At 37.9% G+C, this 18,360-nt stretch overlaps 1 protein-coding gene across 1 annotated transcript in view; it reads right to left on the bottom strand.

Moving 5' to 3' along the window:
• The window catches only part of LOC145276989 (uncharacterized), a 110,673-nt gene extending 92,881 nt beyond the window's left edge, over window positions 1–17,792 (bottom strand). The window contains exon 1 of the mRNA XM_080128557.1: window positions 17,734–17,792. The gene's annotated coding sequence lies outside the window, so the exon portion shown is untranslated. The remainder of the gene's footprint in view (window positions 1–17,733) is intronic.
• Between the last annotated feature and the right edge of the window lie 568 nt (window positions 17,793–18,360).

The raw sequence follows: 18,360 nt of genomic DNA, 5'->3' as shown, positions 1-18,360 counted from the left end.
TAAAAGTGAAATTGTCTGTGTGTACATTTCCCTACCAAACTACTCTGCCAATTTTCAGTCTACAGTCTCGAGATTTGATAAAAGGGGTATTGAGATTTGGGAAAATCTTTTAAATCGGTTTTCGGCCAGAAATTTGGCTTTCAAGGGATTAAAATTCAGTCATTTGACCTTTGAAAAATCTGCCAATTTTGGGTCTAAACACTTGAAATTTTAGATCTAGGTTATTTGGACATGGATCAAACTTTTTAATTTGATTTGAACCAAAAACAATAAATATTAAGATCAAAATTGGGGTCAAAGTTAAAAAAAAAATTTATCTCTGTGATCGCAACCAAATTACTAAGCCAATTTTTGGTCTAAACATTTGAAAATTTACATAAAATCTATTCAGACATAGGGCAAGCTTTTTAATCAGTTTTGGGACGAAAATTTGGCAGCCAAAAGGTCAAAGTTCAAAAGATTTGACCTTTGCGGTCTCTACCAAACTATTCAGCTAATTTTGGGTCTAAACATTTGAAATTTTACATAAAGCGTATTCAGACATGCAGCAAGGTTTTTAATCAGTTTTTAGGCGAAAATTTGGCTGCCAAGAGGTCAAAGTTGAAAGAGCTGACTTTTGCAGACTACCAAACTCCTCCACCAATTTTGAGTCTAAACACTCAAAATTTTAGATGTAGGTTACTTGGACACAAGTCAAAACTTTTAATATATATATATATATATATATATATATATATGCACATAAAGTTATGAACAGTACATAGAGCCCGAGCAAAGGCAGGCTGAACTGCTAGTCTTCTTTAAACAGTAAATGCCAAATTGAAAAAAAATTTTGAGAAATAGAGTAAAAATTGGTAAATTAACTAAACCCTCACACCTGGTGAACCAACACCCACTTAGTGGTGATCTCAATATAAGGAAGAGATCAACACTAGTTAGAGAGATCTTGTCCGTGTTGCGCAGTTAGTCAGAACTGAAACCTAGACCAAAAAACTTAAATTTTGAGAACCAGGATCCTGACAAAATCTATATATCCAGTGCTTTGAGAAAAGTTTTTGTTTCCTATGAATTGCACTGACATTTAATCAATAAATTAACAAGTGTATTGATACTTTTCCTTTTTGATTATTTTTGATTGACAACATGTACCAAACCATTCCTTCAAACCCGCAACCTTTCATGATCTAAGAACGTGAGACAGGAGAATGCATGTCATGTAATTCATTGACCAGAACAAAGAGCAAGACATGGTCAGGGATTGGCAGGCGGTGGTCAAGAGGTGGCAATATTAATAGCAACATATTTTTTGTAATTGAGTACAACTCATTTTAAAACCGTAATTTAAACTTTGTTTCTGATAGAAATACAAGATTAAAAAAATGTTACTTAATCAAAATTATATCAAAATAAAAACAGATTTCTTTATGCAGAGAAAATTTGAAATTGTTCAATATTTGTTAACAATAAGAGAAAGAGGGGCAGATCGGTGGTAATGATCAATTCAGATAGCTGAGAGAATATTTAATACAATAAAAAAAGATAGGTAGAACAGAGAAAAACTGGGGGGGGGGTCAGAATTTATAGATTTTAATGGTGTATATTTAATCTATATCATATTTCTGTTTGTCTGTGTGTCTACTCCACTTTTTCTCATAAACTACTGGACTGATCTGGCTGAAATTTTACAGGGACCTTTGTTATGCATCAAACAAAGTATTATGGTGTCCAATCGATGCACAGTTAGATTAATAGGGATTAGTATTTAATGTAAAAATGAGCAAAAATTTAACCATATACAATTATCAACTTGGCGTAAAGCACTCATACTAAGTCAACAGGTTATAACTTTTTCCCATTTTTGATGGACTAAATGTCTAGTAATTTTTATTTTTAGATTTTTTTTTTACAGCAACTGATTTTAAGTTGTCACCTTTTATTTTGTCAGCATATTCATGGGAACCATACTATAAATTCAACAAAATCACTCAAAATTGTAGAAATAACAATTAAGAAAATATCTGTATAATTTTGAATGTTAATAATTTATGCAAGTCAAACAAAAATAGATTTTTTTTTTTCAGTTGTAACACAACTGGAAATGTTAAGTAGCCATTATAAAATTAGCAAAAATATGCAATCTCTGATCACATTTTTATTAATATATCACTAACCCCTTTCCCACTTAAAAAAAAATGGTAATCCCTGAGAGCACAATTTTCATGATGTAACATAGCACAGACGCGTGTATACAAATGCATGTGAAATGATGTCACTGGTAGGGAAAAATAAAGACTTTAAAAAGGAGATCTCGTAAGAGACAGGGATAATGCAAGAAGACGATCATGTTTGAGATGTCACAGACATAATGAGAAGTTATGTGTGGCGGGAGATTGAGGAAATAAATGCTTCTGTATAACAAAAATAAAAAGGATTCCAAGTTATTCTTCATCTTGGTCCCCTTTGCAACCTAGACTCCATAAAACGTGTTGAGTAAATGTGGGTAATGTTACAATGGCAACAGAAAATATAATCCCTCTGCCTGGAAGGATGGTATCATGAGAACAGAACAGATACTACACTACCCCCTTCCTAAATTTAGCATTGAAATATAGCACATTAGTCTGAAAGGTGGAGGGGCTTTGTTGCTGCCCAACACACACACCACTGGGTGTAATGATTGATGATGAGTCTGAAAGTCCATATACTGAATTAAAAGATCGTACAATTACCAGAATGGTATGCTTTCGGCTTCAGATACCAAATCTCCATTTGTAATAGATAACTAATTTCTTTAAAGTTTTAAGATTTAATTTGTTTTTCAAAAATTGTCAAACAATTAAATTTATTTTTTGCTCTATATTTAAAATAGAAAAATGCTGACTCCAAATATTAAGATATAACCAAATTTTCAAGTTATGTTACAAAAAGAAAATCAAGTAACATTTTTTCAATATATCAAAAGTTTTTTTGTTTTTTTTTAGTGATAGACAGTTTATCTTCTCTAATATAATAAAATAGAAAAAAAAAAAACATAACTTGGCAAACATAGACACCACATATAAATTCATTATGATCAGACTACTAGCCACTACATTACATAGGTTTTGCACAGTTGCATTACTCCGTTAGTATAAAATCATATATTAATTGCTAGGAGGGTCATAATCCAAACTACATCTATATTAACAATGCTAGCAGATTGTTTTCTCTCTAATTATTTTTTCCTCCTACTTTCCCAATCATAACCAGGAAGTTCTCTACATTCGTCACAAGTTTTATCCATACTCCATCCGTAACTATTTCTTAGATAGATTCATTTTACATTAGGTTTTTGTTTTCATTTCTTAAAATAATGATGGCTCCCTCATAAACGGCCACCTGCTCCTATTCATTTCTTGGTATAAGACATTATCAGATTACGGTCATTTCCAAACGGTTAAACACAAAACAAGATGGCATTACTCATCACATAAAACAAATAAGACTTTTCCTTTACTAAGGAATTTCGAGTCACCTAATGCTGATGAAAGCGCATTCGCAGAGAGGTAAACACCTGATGAATTACTTTTTCATATGCTTCCATTTTATAATTCACCTTTGTTTACACGCGTAGCCAATTACTTTTTATTTTATTGTTTTACATTTTTTTGTTCTTACATATTTTTGATAGCCACATAATACTGTAAAAATATTTATTTGTAGTAGTAGTATTTTTATTTGTGGTTATCATTAACATTCACATTTCCTTGTTTACAAACTTGGTCTGCAGTCTGGTCACAAGCCAAATTTTAATCTACGGATAACAGTGTACATAATTTATTGTTAAAATCTTTATAATTTCTTTCTCCCAATAGTAAAATGATATTATAAGGTTTTCATTGGTTAATTAAAATCTTCATTCAGACTTTTATAACATAAAAATATATTTATGAACTTTTTTTTTTAAATCAAACATCAAGTGTTGGTAATTTTTTTTTTTTTTTCTTAAATCAAACATCATGTTTTGGGTTTTTTTTTTTTACTTGGGGGTCACCACTTATCAAGACCCAAAAGCCACTCGAGAATGAGGGTTAATGAATGTAAGGTGATAGTGAAGTAATCATTAATGGTGTAAATTGGGTAGAATTTGATTATTTATAAGGATGACTTAACAGGAACTTGTTTACATTAGATTTGAAGGCTACCATGTTGCATGCAGCTGGGAAGCATGCCAACTGAACAGTGTTCCAAAGGCAGTTCTGGGAAAGAAGCTTTGTTCATGGAATCTGTGTTTACATTTAGGCACATAGAGTGGGGAAAATCATATATAGTGGTTTTAGCTAGTCAAGTGTTTTTTGTAAGAGTTTGGCAAGAGAGGATCATAGATTTGAGTTCAGACAAGCACGTACCATAAAAATAGCGCAGAGACAGGTTCACAACATCTCTTCTTTGGGAAAGAAGTTGCAGGGAAGAAAAAAGAGCATCACCTACCAGGTTTCAAAGCTAGTTTGCCAAGCAACTCCTTCCCAAATGTGGCAAACAATACTCCATTGTAGGGCGTACCTGGCTCTTATACAAATAGAGGATTACATCGGCAGTGAGATACCCTTGGATTGGTAAAGTGATCCAACCATTTTTCCAGAGATCTTGGCAACTGATTTGATGTACGCGTTTCATTTCAGATCAGGAGTGAAAGTCAGTCCCAAAAGTTTTTCAATTGGGGCGTGGTAGGGATCAGAGTGATAATGATGAAAGGAGAGAAGTTTGGTTTTCGATACATTAAAATTAACCAGCCACCTTTTTCCCCATTGCACCACGTTCTCAAGATTAGAAGAGAGAGAATCAGAAAGATCTTGGTCATTGCTGGCCTTTGATGTTGAGATTGTCGAGTCATCTGCATAAATGTCTACGAATGACCTAAGAATGTGATTTGGGAGATCATTGATGAAGATCAGGAACAGGGTTGAACCCAGGATGGAATCCTGAGGGACATCAGTGTTAATACAGTGAGTTTCTGATTTTTGCTCATCAACGATTCTCTTATTAGCCTATCAGAGAAAAAGGATTTTATAATTGAGAGGACATTCCCAGCTATTCCATAGCTGGTGATTTTATGAAGTAGATCTTTATGCCACACTTTATCAAAAGCTAAGCTGTTGATATGTCAAGAGCTATTGCTCTAGAGACAAAACCTCTATCAAGCGATTCACTAATCTTGTGTGATATAACAGTACATCAGCTGTAGATATAGCAGAGCAGAAACCATACTGCAGGTCACTGAGCAGGTTATTTTTTGCCAAGGTGGTTGACTATTTCTGTTTATCAGTTTCCAGCAACTTACTCATGACGTGCAGGAGACTAATTGGTCTGTACTGAGAGGGAGATGATTGAATTTTTAAATGCAGCCCTGATCACGAAGGGTAGAATTTGCTGCAAAGCTCTTGGCAAAGAGTTTTGCTTTGTGAGATGCTGACGAGATTACCTCAGGTCCATTGATGATGGTAGGTACAGAAGACACTTCTGGTGAAAGCCAAGCCACTGCTCCACTACTTTAATCTTGGCATGCTGAGCATATGAATCGCTTGCATTTTTATTACTCTTTTACAATGGTTGCTGGCAGTTCTTTCACAACATTTATTATGCTTGAAGCAATGGAAATATTGATTTCTGCGTGCAATGGTGGCAACGCATTCTGGAGTGAACCACAGCTTGCAGTTGGGTTTTTGCTGGAATTTTTTGGAGGGTATCAAGCGGTTTATATCCACAGTTAACCATTCAATCAGGTCTGATACAATAGAGGACACATTCATTTTGAAGCTGGAGTGCAGATGTATATCTGATATAAACGTTTGAAGTCATCCCAGTTAGCCATAGAGTATCGATACACAGTATGATGGAGAGGTACATCAGAGGACTTATTACATTGTTTTATATTAATTGAGACAATTGAGTGATCGGAAGATCCCAATGGAAACAGAACAGAGGCCGAGCACATGCCAGAGCAAGTTGTAAGAAACAGGTCAAGGGGACTTGCATATTGTCTGTCGGAGTCAGGCATGTGGGTAAGCTTGTGAACAATTTGCGTTAGGTCATAGGCAATCAAGAAATCATGAAAGTACCTCCCCTCATCATCTGTCTTGTTTGAGTGGACTAGCTATTCAGCATTAAACTAGAACTTTTAATCAAACAGGCTTTATTTAAACTTTTATAACAAACATATTTATGAACTGATTTTTTTTAAATCAAACATTAGATGTATTGGTAACTAGTTTTTTATTCAAACATAAAATAGAACTTTCATAAAAAAATATATTATGAACTGTTCTTTTTTTGTAAACATTATAAAAATAAGTCTTTAAAAATATTGAATTTTTATAATAAAAGTATACTGATGTGTTTTCTTTAAAACAAAATAAAAAAAATAATAAAAATATTGTTATGAATTGTTTTTGTGATACAGTCCTGACACTGGCATCAACTAATTTATTCATGATTTAAAAACTGATTTAAAACTTTAAATTAAACAAAATATCGTTGGAACTCGCATTAATTTTTTTCTTTTTTAATATAATGTAATATATAGAATATGTATTTTACTATTAGAAAAATAGAACATGTTTTATTTTTTTTTTTTAATTATATTTTGAGGTGAATTATATACACTGTTGGTCATCTGCAGGTTAAAATTTGGCTTGTGTCAGGAACACAACGCATTTGTAAACAAGGAAATGTGAATCTTCACGATAACCTTATTTGTGTTATTGTCAATGATATTACATTTGCCATTTACTGTTTCCATCAGTATTCGGTAAATAAGAAATAATAGACCGCTAATTCCAGGGTCAGATGTTAACAATCGCTTGCGGCTATGTTAAAGTCTCATATTTTCTTTTGTGCCAATTGGATTTTGTGCTTCAACAAAGTCCATTTCGGTAACCAGACAATATCTACATCGGACCCAAGTTTACACCTGACACCGGTGTCGTATGCTTCTACTTCACACGTTCTTTCAACTAAATATTTACAATAGTTTACTTTTTAATAGAAAAATAACAGATTTTATTCAACATATGCTTATGTGGAAAACAGACTATGATTTTTAGGACTTATCCATATTTTCACCTTATTATTATTATTATTATTATTAGTGTTGATGATAATACATCTGCCATTTATCGTTTTCATTCGTAGTCAACAAATAAGAAGCATAGCCTAACAATTACAGTTTCAATTGTTTACAATCACTAGCAGCCATGTTAAAGTTTCATATATTTATTTTTTTGCCAGTTTGATTTTTACTTTCAGTAAACAAAGTTTGTTTCGGTAACCAGACAATTTTTACATCAAAACCAGATTTGCACCCGACACCAGTGCCATATATTTCTGTTTTGCCTGTTCTTTCAACTGAATATTTACAATAGTTCAGTTTTTAATAATAGATTTTAGTTCAATAAGGCACACAATCAGGATTGTGGAGTTTGAAAATATAAAATCAGATTTGGACTTCGGAGACTCAAAAAATTCTGAATAACGCATTTTAAATCTGATCATTGATTCTTCAGAAATTTTAAAAATCTGTCTCTGACTCCTAGCATTCTTATAAGTCAGACTCCTTTCCAAACTGCCGTAATCTTGCCTTTAACTCTTTAATCAACTTTGATGTTTTGATTAAGTTTTTAAGTAGGTTTGCATTATTGGTTGTATCTGTTCTCTAAACTATATTAGTAGAATTATCCATCTTTCATGTAGACCATCACCTTCTTCTGTGATTCAGAGAAGGATTTTTTTTTTTGTATTTAACTGCAATTATTTCCTTTTTATGCAGTTTTTGGAATTGGCAGGTTAGTTTTCAGAGCAGTTTGATCATCTGGTTTCAATATGGCATAATCAAGTTATTATACTGATTCCCATTAGACCATCAAAGTAAAGCAGTGTTGAGCCTGGTTAGTGTTAGATGGGTGACCATTTGGAAAACTAGGCACCATACGTAGGAAGACATCAACACCTCCCTGCAAGAACTTAAAAAATCTAACGTTGTCATCTCTCCTGATAGGAATATATAGGTGACTATGGACCGCTTGTGAATTTTGATATTCCCATTAAACTTTCTCCTTTAGAGGAAGCTGGTCAATCCACTTAGGATAAGTGGTGCTTCATAATCTGAACAATCTTTTGTATGATCTGGATCTTTCATACTGCATTTTCCACATACTTGTTAGTTTCTGCAGTCATATTTATGGTGTCCAAATCTCTGACATCTGAAATATTGAAAAGGCTTCAATATATATTGATCTACCCTTGTTATTTTATATTGTTACAGTCCATAGTATTCAAGGAGTGTTGAAAGTTAGGATTAAGGTGTCCGTGTTTATTTGTTCTCCATTTATGTTCATTTTTATGTCAGTGACACCTTGATATTTCAATTCAGACTTTATTTCTTTCATACTGAACATGGAATGGTTTCTGTTCCTTATTTCTCCCTTTGAATAGGTCTCAAGATTGGTTGGGATAAGTTTTTACACTAATTGTAAGTTTTTATCTAGTAATTATTTAATTGCATATTTTGTTTTGTTCTTTTGTTTTTAAATCAAGCTCTACAAGAAGTGCTCCATTTCAAAGCTTTTGACATTTGAAGGCACCCAAAATTTTACAGTACCAAATGTCATATATAGGTATATATGTATAGTACCATGTGAATCTAGGGTCCTCATTTAATGGTATACTTCTGCTAGAAAGAATGATCAATAATGGTAGTATTTTGGTAAACAGTTTATCAATAATTCCTGAATGTATAATTGGTGGAATATTTCACTTTACATAAACAGAATCGAAATTCATAGTCTCTTATTTAGGGCAACAGATAAATTTGAATTTGATTTTTTTTAACCACATTTCTACTAACCTCAAAGTCCAAAATTGGGACATGGCAAGACAGAAATCCATCCACCTTTTCATAACAGCATTACGAGGAAAACCTACTAGTTTTGTGAGTGGTGTCCTGAGCACACTCACTCCATAGTTTATGCTATCTACCCTTATTATTATTTATACCCTTAACCCTCAGCAACCACATTCTATCATTTATTTGGAAATTGGTGCTAATGATAGAATAAAAGTTAAACTTCTGTGCCCACCTGCCTAACTTAAGTAAAGTTTGGTGGTTTTGTTTAACGGTATATCAATCTTTTTCAGGTTATTTAATGCCGAATTCAGTAATTTTGAAAGAAAGCTTCAAGTTCTTTATATCTTCAAATATTTATTGATGTTTGGTTTGGTTGTTTTAGGGCATATCAACTCTTTTTGGAGAAAACCAGTTCAATCCACCTCAGGTGAGTGCCACTTTGTAATTTGATCAGTCTTCTATTGTATGGTCTGGATCTTATTTTGTTATTTTAAATCTGAGACACCAGTTCTTGTTAGATCATTTAAGTTAAGAAACGGTGAGTCTAGTCAGTATCAGATGGGTGACTATTTGGAGAACATTTAATGTTGAATCAAGTAATTTATTTTAAGTTTTTATCCTTCAAGTTCTTTATATCTTCAAATATTTATTCATAGCATTTGTTTGTTTTGTTTTATGGCATATATACTTTTTTGGTCCAGAGACAATTTATTGTATCAAAAAAATATATATATAAAAAGAGTAATGTGTTACCATGCTAGCCACACCTTTTTTTTTTTTATTTGATTTTTGGGCACATGTGAAAACATCCCAAAACCCTTAATATCTCTATAAGACTTCCATTTTTTAGAAAATCTGATGCTATTTTTGGATTCCTTGGGTCAAAAAACTTATCTGTGTGAATCTTCAGAGCCATACGATCTTTCAATCAGAAAATATTCAAAGAAATGACAACAAAAAATTTTCGCCCAGGCATCGCATTATGCGACTAATGCCAAAATGAAAAATGCTCTAAATCGGAAACCGCTTTGAGTTTTGTGCTCAAATTTTCAGGATCTCTTATTCTATCTGCAGTGCAAACTATAACCAAATCCATGGATATGGGTGTTAAGCCCTGGATGATTTGACATGGAACAACCCTAACTCATCTCAATTGTTGTAAAAAAAAAATCTAAAAATAAAAAAACTACTATACTTTTTAGCCAGTTAAAAGCAAAGACAAGTTATAGCTGTTGACTTAGAATGAGTGCATTATGCAAAATTGAATAAGATTAAATCTGTGTTCATTTTTACATTAAGTACTAATTCCTAACTATGCCTTGAACGGATACCATAATACTTAGTTTGTCCCATCTTATCATATTATAGGCCCAAACAAAATTTTAGTCAGATAAGCCTTGTAGTTTCCAAGAAAAAGTGGAATCGACAGACAGACAAAAAAATGAAATCAAATATAGATTTATTCCTAACCATTTCTCTACTAAGGAAAAAGAAAAATTTAAATCGGTTCAAAGATTTACATTAATTCGGGGGGGGGAGAAAAAATATAAAAAAAATCGTTTTTTTGTTAAATTAGGATAACCTTCTCAATTTTGAATAAAGGTTTTGTGGCTACTCGGAAAATTTCTGTTTGATTTATTTATGAATTCTCAAAGATATTAAATATCAATGAAATTGCATTTTTAGTGTCATTTTTATTTTTCTTCCTATGGAAAAGTTCTCATTTCACTAGCCAATGATAAATGTTTACATTTCCATTTCAATACAAATCAAAATCTTTGTCATCCAATCTCACTTGCTAAAACATGAATCGTTTCAAGTTGTGGCTTTAAAATTTTCAGTTTTCTCAGAAAACTGTTATAAAAAAATTAAAGGAAGGCTAGGCAAGATGGAGAGAGGAAGAGAGACAGGAAAGGAAGGAGGAATGAATTAGAGGAGAAAGAAAGGTGAGTAGAAAGAGAGGATAAAAGGATGAGTAAAGATGAAAGCGAAGACAAAAGGAAGCAGCAGAGGGAGAAAAGGGAGAAGGAGAGCAAGACAAAAGGGAGACAGAGGAGGGGAGAGAGGAAGGAGAGCAGAAGAATGTGAAAGAGGGAAAGGGGTGCGGGGAAAATCAGAGTGGAAGAGTGAGGGAGTGAGGGGAAAGAGAGAGAGAAAGAGCAGGCAAGGGGAAATATATATATATATATATATATATATATATATATATATATATATATATAGAGAGAGAGAGAGAGAGAGAGAGAGAGCAAGAGAGAGGGGGGAGGCGAGATGAAAGAGAGAAAGAGAGGCGAGGGGAAAGAGAGAGAGACAGAGGAGGCGAGGGGAAAGAGCGAGAGAGAGACAGAGGAGGCGAGGGGAAAGAGCGAGAGAGAGACAGAGGAGGCGAGGGGAAAGAGCGAGAGAGAGACAGAGGAGGCGAGGGGAAAGAGCGAGAGAGAGACAGAGGAGGCGAGGGGAAAGAGCGAGAGAGAGACAGAGGAGGCGAGGGGAAAGAGAGAGAGAGAGACAGAGGAGGCGAGGGGAAAGAGAGAGAGAGAGACAGAGGAGGCGAGGGGAAAGAGAGAGAGAGAGACAGAGGAGGCGAGGGGAAAGAGAGAGAGAGAGACAGAGGAGGCGAGGGGAAAGAGAGAGAGAGAGACAGAGGAGGCGAGGGGAAAGAGAGAGAGAGAGACAGAGGAGGCGAGGGGAAAGAGAGAGAGAGAGAGACAGAGGAGGCGAGGGGAAAGAGAGAGATAGAGAGACAGAGGAGGCGAGGGGAAAGAGAGATAGAGAGACAGAGGAGGCGAGGGGAAAGAGAGAGAGAGAGACAGAGGAGGCGAGGGGAAAGAGAGAGAGAGAGACAGAGGAGGCGAGGGGAAAGAGAGAGAGAGAGACAGAGGAGGCGAGGGGAAAGAGAGAGAGAGACAGAGGAGGCGAGGGGAAAGAGAGAGAGAGAGACAGAGGAGGCGAGGGGAAAGAGAGAGAGAGAGACAGAGGAGGCGAGGGGAAAGAGAGAGAGAGAGACAGAGGAGGCGAGGGGAAAGAGAGCGAGAGACAGAGGAGGCGAGGGGAAAGAGAGAGAGAGAGACAGAGGAGGCGAGGGGAAAGAGAGAGAGAGAGACAGAGGAGGCGAGGGGAAAGAGAGAGAGAGAGACAGAGGAGGCGAGGGGAAAGAGAGAGAGAGACAGAGGAGGCGAGGGGAAAGAGAGAGAGAGAGACAGAGGAGGCGAGGGGAAAGAGAGAGAGAGAGACAGAGGAGGCGAGGGGAAAGAGAGAGAGAGAGACAGAGGAGGCGAGGGGAAAGAGAGAGAGAGAGACAGAGGAGGCGAGGGGAAAGAGAGAGAGACAGAGGAGGCGAGGGGAAAGAGAGAGAGAGAGACAGAGGAGGCGAGGGGAAAGAGAGAGAGAGAGACAGAGGAGGCGAGGGGAAAGAGAGAGAGAGAGACAGAGGAGGCGAGGGGAAAGAGAGAGAGAGAGACAGAGGAGGCGAGGGGAAAGAGAGAGAGAGAGACAGAGGAGGCGAGGGGAAAGAGAGAGAGAGAGACAAAGGAGGCGAGGGGAAAGAGAGAGAGAGAGACAGAGGAGGCGAGGGGAAAGAGAGAGAGAGAGACAGAGGAGGCGAGGGGAAAGAGAGAGAGAGAGACAGAGGAGGCGAGGGGAAAGAGAGAGAGAGAGACAGAGGAGGCGAGGGGAGAGAGAGAGAGAGAGACAGAGGAGGCGAGGGGAGAGAGAGACAGAGGAGGCGAGGGGAGAGAGAGACAGAGGAGGCGAGGGGAGAGAGAGAGACAGAGGAGGCGAGGGGAGAGAGAGAGACAGAGGAGGCGAGGGGAAAGAGAGAGACAGAGGAGGCGAGGGGAGAGAGAGAGACAGAGGAGGCGAGGGGAGAGAGAGAGACAGAGGAGGCGAGGGGAAAGAGAGAGACAGAGGAGGCGAGGGGAAAGAGAGAGACAGAGGAGGCGAGGGGAAAGAGAGAGACAGAGGAGGCGAGGGGAAAGAGAGAGACAGAGGAGGCGAGGGGAAAGAGAGAGACAGAGGAGGCGAGGGGAAAGAGAGAGACAGAGGAGGCGAGGGGAAAGAGAGAGACAGAGGAGGCGAGGGGAAAGAGAGAGACAGAGGAGGCGAGGGGAAAGAGAGAGACAGAGGAGGCGAGGGGAAAGAGAGAGACAGAGGAGGCGAGGGGAAAGAGAGAGACAGAGGAGGCGAGGGGAAAGAGAGAGACAGAGGAGGCGAGGGGAAAGAGAGAGACAGAGGAGGCGAGGGGAAAGAGAGAGACAGAGGAGGCGAGGGGAAAGAGAGAGACAGAGGAGGCGAGGGGAAAGAGAGAGACAGAGGAGGCGAGGGGAAAGAGAGAGACAGAGGAGGCGAGGGGAAAGAGAGAGACAGAGGAGGCGAGGGGAAAGAGAGAGACAGAGGAGGCGAGGGGAAAGAGAGAGACAGAGGAGGCGAGGGGAAAGAGAGAGACAGAGGAGGCGAGGGGAAAGAGAGAGAGAGAGACAGAGGGGGCGAGGGGAAAGAGAGAGAGAGAGACAGAGGGGGCGAGGGGAAAGAGAGAGAGAGAGACAGAGGAGGCGAGGGGAAAGAGAGAGAGAGAGACAGAGGAGGCGAGGGGAAAGAGAGAGAGAGAGACAGAGGAGGCGAGGGGAAAGAGAGAGAGAGAGACAGAGGAGGCGAGGGGAAAGAGAGAGAGAGAGACAGAGGAGGCGAGGGGAAAGAGAGAGAGAGAGACAGAGGAGGCGAGGGGAAAGAGAGAGAGAGAGACGGAGGAGGCGAGGGGAAAGAGAGAGAGACGGAGGAGGCGAGGGGAAAGAGAGAGAGACAGAGGAGGCGAGGGGAAAGAGAGAGAGAGACAGAGGAGGCGAGGGGAAAGAGAGAGAGAGACAGAGGAGGCGAGGGGAAAGAGAGAGAGAGACAGAGGAGGCGAGGGGAAAGAGAGAGAGAGACAGAGGAGGAGAGGGGAAAGAGAGAGAGAGACAGAGGAGGCGAGGGGAAAGAGAGAGAGAGAGAGGAGGCGAGGGGAAAGAGAGAGAGAGACAGAGGAGGCGAGGGGAAAGAGAGAGAGAGACAGAGGAGGCGAGGGGAAAGAGAGAGAGAGACAGAGGAGGCGAGGGGAAAGAGAGAGAGAGAGACAGAGGAGGCGAGGGGAAAGAGAGAGAGACAGAGGAGGCGAGGGGAAAGAGAGAGAGAGACAGAGGAGGAGAGGGGAAAGTGAGAGAGAGAGAGACAGAGGAGGCGAGGGGAAAGAGAGAGAAATAGAGCAGGCGAGGGGAAAGAGAGAGAAATAGAGCAGGCGAGGGGAAAGAGAGAGAAATAGAGCAGGCGAGGGGAAAGAAAGAGAAAGAGAGCAGGCGAGGGGAAAGAAACAGAAAGAGAGCAGGCGAGGGGAAAGAGAGAGAAAGAGAGCAGGCGAGGGGAAAGAGAGAGAAAGAGAGCAGGCGAGGGGAAAGAGAGAGAAAGAGAGCAGGCGAGGAGAAAGAGAGCAGGCGAGGGGAAAAGAGAGAGAAAGAGAGCAGGCGAGGGGAAAAGAGAGAGAAAGAGAGCAGGCGAGGGGAAAAGAGAGAGAAAGAGAGCAGGCGAGGGGAAAAGAGAGAGAAAGAGAGCAGGCGAGGGGAAAAGAGAGAGAGAGAGAGCAGGCGAGGGGAAAAGAGAGAGAGAGCAGGCGAGGGGAAAAGAGAGAGAGAGCAGGCGAGGGGAAAAGAGAGAGAGAGCAGGCGAGGGGAAAAGAGAGAGAGAGCAGGCGAGGGGAAAAGAGAGAGAGAGCAGGCGAGGGGAAAAGAGAGAGAGAGCAGGCGAGGGGAAGAGAGAGAGAGAGCAGGCGAGGGGAAGAGAGAGAGAGAGCAGGCGAGGGGAAGAGAGAGAGAGCAGGCGAGGGGAAGAGAGAGAGAGAGCAGGCGAGGGGAAGAGAGAGAGAGAGCAGGCGAGGGGAAGAGAGAGAGAGAGCAGGCGAGGGGAAGAGAGAGAGAGAGCAGGCGAGGGGAAGAGAGAGAGAGAGCAGGCGAGGGGAAGAGAGAGAGAGAGCAGGCGAGGGGAAGAGAGAGAGATAGCAGGCGAAGGGAAGAGAGAGAGAGCAGGCGAAGGGAAGAGAGAGAGAGCAGGCGAAGGGAAGAGAGAGAGAGCAGGCGAAGGGAAGAGAGAGAGAGCAGGCGAAGGGAAGAGAGAGAGAGCAGGCGAAGGGAAGAGAGAGAGAGCAGGCGAAGGGAAGAGAGAGAGAGCAGGGGAAGGGAAGGGAGAGAGAGAGCAGGGGAAGGGAAGGGAGAGAGAGAGCAGGCGAGGAGAAGAGAGAGAGAGCAGGCGAGGAGAAGAGAGAGCGAGCACGCGAGGGGAAGAGAGAGAAGGCGAGGGGAAGAGAGAGCAGGCGAGGGGAAGAGAGAGAGCAGGCGAGGGGAAGAGAGAGAGCAGGCGAGGGGAAGAGAGAGAGCAGGCGAGGGGAAGAGAGAGAGAGAGCAGGCGAGGGGAAGAGAGAGAGCAGGCGAGGGGAAGAGAGAGAGAGAGCAGGCGAGGGGAAGAGAGAGAGAGAGCAGGCGAGGGGAAGAGAGAGAGAGAGCAGGCGAGGGGAAGAAAGAGAGAGAGCAGGCGAGGGGAAGAGAGAGAGAGCAGGCGAGGGGAAGAGAGAGAGAGCAGGCGAGGGGAAGAGAGAGGGGGTTGAGAGAAAGAGAGAGAGGAGAATGAAGAGAAACAGCAAGAGGGGGGGGGACAGAGAAGAATGGTAAGCAACTAAAATGAGAATAGTAGTCCGAATAATCCAAATAATCTCGTTACAATAGGAAAGTATTCGAATTTTTGTGTGCTTATATAGATTAGCCCCCATGGCTGCCGATACCAGCTCGTTAAAATCTTATAAACGAGTTCAATACTCAAAATTGAAGTAAGAGTTGCTGAAACGGAAAACAGATAATGAAAAATACCTACTGATTTTTATATTGCATTTTATTTGGTGCTTCTACAGAATTTGAACTGAACGAAACCAACTTTTGTCTGACTGAACCTTAAGCTCAAGTTAAGTTTTAAAAAAAAGTTCTGTTCAAATTCCGTAAAAGAACTTTATTTTTTTAATAATATATTTATATTGTTACATTGTATTTTTGAGTAACCCGTTGCTGTTTATTTTGTTTATTGTAATTGTTTTCTAGAGTTACTTTATTTTTTTTTCAGTCATGCAAACTGTTTGGATGCTTGTGCACTTCCACCGCGCTATTTTTAAATAGTTTTTTCAGTTTAAATTCAAGCTTCACGATATCTTTTTTTATATATTATTATTAAATTGATATGTCGAAGCACAGAACAGTTACACCCTCCTTCCACTGTTAAGAATGGCTTTCAAAATAACATTATTTCAGCACGGTGGCAAAAATGCACAAGTACCAAGTTTGTTATTTGTTTTCGTAAATTGTTGCGTTTCAGGCGGGTAATTTGTTTTTATTGTTTATACTTTCTATTTCGATATTTGTTGCAACCTTCGCGTCTTGATCTACGAAATCGAAAGAATCTACTTTGAAGCACTTAGAGAAATTCCGCTAATGTAAATATATCAATAAAAAGGTAAAGTATTAATGCTGAATAAAGACCGACCGTGCTATTTTTTAGATGGGATTTTCAAATTAAATCCAATTTTTTCGGTATCTTTTGTTTAATAAATGTTAGATGAAAGTACAGAATAATTAATGGGTTTCTAATTAATAGCGATATTATTTCAACACGATTCGCATTAGTATAAAAAATAATAATAAAACGCAATTTAAATAAGTTTTTTTTTTATTTCTGGAATCCGGGTTTAATTTTGTGTAGTCACATTTCAGCTATCACCGGATTTTACAGAGCCAAATAATCCGCCATAGGGGCTGATCTGTACAAGGATCGAATTTTATAACGTTTTTTTTTTTTTTTAGTTTATCTTAAAAAAGAAAAATATTTGCAAATTGAAAATCATATTTTTTATATTTATTTTCAAGCTAAAATAGTACTTATGCAGAATGCGGGTCGTACTATTTTCTTTACATCGTATTTTCAAGCTAAATTCAATTTTTACCGTATCTTGTTTATTAAATTGTTAGGTGAAAGTACGGAATAGTTACAAAACATTCTCCCCTTCCCATGTTAAGAATGCGTTTCTAATAATAACGTTATTATTTCCGCACGGTCCGTATTCTGCATAAGTATCGCTAAAATAATATGTCTCAATTCGATTAATTTTTCTGTTTTTATATTGACTTCTTTTTTTTTTCTTTTCTTTTTGATACCGGTGAACTTTGGATATATAATAATATTGCAATTGTTCTTTTTGTTTTATGTTAAACGTCTGCATATTTATATCGTGTAAAACGTACAAGTAATTAATTGAATTCTGTATGAATAAATATTCAATAAAAATTAAATTATTCGTTTTCAACGGAAAACAACTCTTGTACGAAACGGACACACGCGGACATGTTTAAAAAATACAATAACCGACACAGAAGGAGAAGTAGATTAACAAAGTTTGTTTTGCAGCAAAAATAACGTTAAGAAATTTATTTTCAGCGATAACGGAGGATTATAAAAGTAATTTTAAACTTGAATTTAAAAAATATTTTATACAAATTTCTCTTTTTTAGTTTTTAAGGAAAATTTTCCTTGTGAAAGTGAATTTGGCGCAGGGAATATTTTCGATGCAAGGGGGAGAAAACTTGTGTGCTTTTTGCATTCATTGTCGATCTTGGATTGAAAATTTGAATGCATTTTTTTTTTTCAAATTAAACCTTAAATAATGGACACTTCGAATGCTTTACCTGATGAAAATGACAAATACTTTATTGGTTGATAGAAAGCGTAATTTAAATTAAAAATAAATTAGGTGACAAGCAAATAAAAAGGTAATATTTACTAAGACAACTCACCAGACGGCAAAATACTCCATTTGTTTCATTTGATAATACTTGACACAGGAGTCATCATTTTCTTGACCAGAAAAACGAAAAAGAATTTTAAGCGATTTCCTAAATTTAATTGATACGTGCATATTAATTTCGAAAAAAAAAAAAGTGGGGGGAATATTTTATTAATTAAGTATCATTTATTCTTATTTATTAATCGAAAAATGAAGTGATTTATAAAATTTATCTGGGCTATTTAATTATTTCATTTATTTATCTTATTACCTTATTTATTTTTTTGTTTTGTTTTTAATTATGTTATTTTATTCATGTAATATTTCAAGTTATTTAAGTGTTTAATTACTTTAAATTATTAAAGTTATGGGATTTATTTATTTAGTTTATTAAAAAAAAACACATTCAATATATGTTATATATATTATTTTCACTTTAATTAATTTGACTATTTAATTTATTTCAGTTGTTTCTAAGTTATTTAAGTTTGTAATTCAAGTTATTTATATTATATTTATATTATTATATTTATATTATATTTATATTATTATATTTATTTATATTATATTTATATTATTATTATTATTATTATTATATTATATATTATACTGTATTCTATTTTTCTTTATAATAATT

This window comes from Euprymna scolopes, chromosome 5 (genome assembly GCF_053919585.1).
Source record: "Euprymna scolopes isolate OS-2025 chromosome 5, ASM5391958v1, whole genome shotgun sequence".
NCBI lineage: Eukaryota > Metazoa > Mollusca > Cephalopoda > Sepiida > Sepiolidae > Euprymna > Euprymna scolopes.
This window is presented reverse-complemented; position numbering and strand designations above follow the sequence as displayed.